Here is a 2,407-nt window from a genome sequence, read left to right as displayed (position 1 = left end):
TTGGACATTAGTGTGGAGCAATTTGACAGCATTTTAAATACAAATTTGCGTGCTGTTTTTTCTTTTGACCAAATTCGCCGCACCACATTTGGTAAAAACACAAGGCAACATCGTTAATGTATCCAGTGTCGCAGGTCTGCGTTCTTTCCCCAATACATCCGTCTATTGCACATCCAAGGCAGCCCTCGATCAATTCACTAGGTGCATTGCCTTGGATTTGGCACCGAAACAAGTACGCGTCAATGCTGTGAATCCAGGTGTTATCACGACAGAAATTTTTACACGTAGTGGCATGTCAGCTGAGGAATATGCTGCATTTTTGCAACAGGGTAAAGAATCGCATGCACTGGGCCGTGTCGGAGCTCCAAAAGAAGTGGCTGATGCTGTTATTTTCCTAGCTGCCGATACCGCCAGCTTTATAACGGGAGCAACTTTATCCATCGATGGTGGAAAGCATGCAATGTGTCCGCGTTAATGGAAAATGGAATGGATATATTTTTTGTTAGATGCTATTATAAATTTAAGTCCTAATACGAGTTCATACTACACACACACATACATACATATGTACGTACTACAATATTGCTGGGCATCCATAAGTGTAATTTAATTAAACAAAGATTTGTATACAAAATTTCAAATGCGCCGCTAACCTTATAAAATAAAATACTATGTTTACAAATAAAGCGAATATTTACATGCATACATACATATATCTTCCATGAAATTATTTTCGTGCAAGTGTATGGGAGTGAGTGCCTCTGCCGCTTAACTAAAGGGTGATTCAATAAGACCGGAAATTTTATTTTTTTTCTTATTTTTTTATGGAAAAAGGTTTCACATTCAAATATATTTTGAAAATTTCAAATTTTTGTGCGAAGAAATTAAAAATATTTGAGTCAAAAATATTCGGCCAATTGTTGACCTGTTACATGTATGTATGTAACTCTTCCCAAGTCAAGTTAAGTAGAGAGCTAAGCACGGGGTCCTTTTCGGGTCTATACTCTTTAGTCATCAGTCGCACAACTTTTGGCTGGCTATATTTCTATTTTGTGCTGGCTATATACTTACTATGCTATACTAGTACTATATTTAGTATATGAGAGCCCTTACTATATAAAAGCATGTTCGGTGTAAAAGTTCATAGAAATCGTTAATCGGCTTCCCAATGAAGATTTTATTCGCATTTTATGTGAACTCGAATCACTGTGCGATACGTGCATAGTTTTACACAACTACCCTGCCGAAAAGCGCACTAATGCCGAACTGGTTCTGTACCAGAGAATTTAGAACCATGACTAGTTCGCGTTAATTCGTTAATTCTCTTTTGCATGCTAGCAACTGGCGAATTTAACATTGCGATGTCCTACGAAGTGTCAATTGCCCTCCGCTGCATCCCTTTTTCGATAGTTCCGAACTAGTCCTAAATTATACAGTTCCGAACCAGTTCTAAAATCGACAGACGAAAAAATTATCATGATTTTTTCAATCTTTTTGGGTTTTCCGTGTGTACGATTTTAAATTATTTTCAGAGGAATATGTGTTTTCAATTTGAAATTAAATTTGTTTGAATGATTGTAAGAAATAAATGTACGTTTACATAGCTTTGTCTGTAGCTGAGTTCGCAGAGGTGATTGCTCTTATTGGTTAGATTCCAGAAGGTCCCAAGATGTTAAAGTGTTAATAAAAATTTTTGTTTTGTACTACCAAACTGTGAAAAAGCATCTGCGGAGTGCAGAATGAAAGCGTATTTGAACGAAAAAGCCGCCAAACGGATATCTGTGCAAAATAAACAAGCATCCCTTTTTCTATAGCTCTGCACCAGTTCTAAATTCGTCACCTTAGATATATATTTTGAACTGGCCTAGTTACTATCGGACCGGTTCATTTTCGGGTTTAAAGGTCTAGTACGGAACTATAAATTTGATTCACTAGTTCGTGGTTTCTCTGCAGGTTAACTACACATATGTATATATATATAGTTTATAGCAAAACAGCAGTGGTACGTAAACATAATTGCACGCACACAAATGTATGATTGTTTATTGTAGCGAACTGTGTATGAAAGAGCAACTCGTCTATCAAGTGGAGAATTCGCAAACTATAAGTGGAGGATTCAGATGTCACTCCTTTTATCATGTTGTAGCTTGGCGAATGCAGGTACTTAACATATTTATGTTCTTATATACTTATGGGGGTTGCTTAAAACGATAATATGATGGAATGGGTGAGCTGGACAAGGACAAAAGGTTGAGTGTAACATTAAGCCCATTTTGCACCGTGCAAGGGCAACATTTTTTGGCAGAAACGAAATCACCATTAGATATTCTGATTATATTCCTTATCGAGAACCGCCGGGGAAATACATACATGTCTAGTATAAAAAGAACTCTTGAGTAGCACTACA

General features: G+C 37.0%; 1 pseudogene; it reads left to right on the top strand.

The window, feature by feature from the left end:
- The first annotated feature begins 6 nt into the window (after positions 1–6).
- LOC118732472 lies at positions 7–666 on the top strand (annotated as a pseudogene).
- Positions 667–2,407: the final 1,741 nt, after the last annotated feature.

Source organism: Rhagoletis pomonella, unplaced genomic scaffold (assembly GCF_013731165.1).
Source record: "Rhagoletis pomonella isolate Grant_MI unplaced genomic scaffold, Rhpom_1.0 Rhpom_scaffold_20783, whole genome shotgun sequence".
NCBI lineage: Eukaryota > Metazoa > Arthropoda > Insecta > Diptera > Tephritidae > Rhagoletis > Rhagoletis pomonella.
The sequence above is the reverse complement of the archived record's forward strand: the minus strand, read 5'-3'. Positions and strand labels throughout refer to the sequence as shown.